The sequence below is a fragment of the Penaeus monodon genome, chromosome 29 (genome assembly GCF_015228065.2).
Source record: "Penaeus monodon isolate SGIC_2016 chromosome 29, NSTDA_Pmon_1, whole genome shotgun sequence".
Lineage (NCBI taxonomy): Eukaryota > Metazoa > Arthropoda > Malacostraca > Decapoda > Penaeidae > Penaeus > Penaeus monodon.
The window spans coordinates 9,383,313-9,383,633 of NC_051414.1; the positions used below are offsets into that span (position 1 = coordinate 9,383,313).

General features: G+C 35.2%; 1 protein-coding gene across 1 annotated transcript in view; it reads right to left on the minus strand.

Annotated features, from left to right (window-relative positions):
* Nucleotides 1–321, minus strand: part of LOC119591723 (bile salt-activated lipase-like) — a 12,996-nt gene that overhangs the window by 12,089 nt on the left and 586 nt on the right. The window lies entirely within an intron of this gene.

Sequence of the window (321 nt, forward strand, 5' to 3'; positions counted from 1 at the left end):
CCCCAACAATACCCTACCAAACACAAACACTAAATTTTTTTGAAAAAAAATTTAAAGAAAAAGCCCCGGTTTACCCTTTTAAAAAAAAACCAAAATTTAAAGAAAAACGGGCCCTGAAAGATTTTAATTTCATGTAAAAAGTTTAAAACAAATGCAATAAAAAAAAAACAATTTTTTCCCAAATCTTCCGCCCCGGGGGCCCTTCCCCCTTCCCCCTGTCCGTCACTTTTTAATCCCGAAATACCCCAAAAATCGCTGGATTTTTGTTCTGTTGTACGGGACGTATTGAAAAAGGTTTTTATCAGCCCCACATATTAAAAA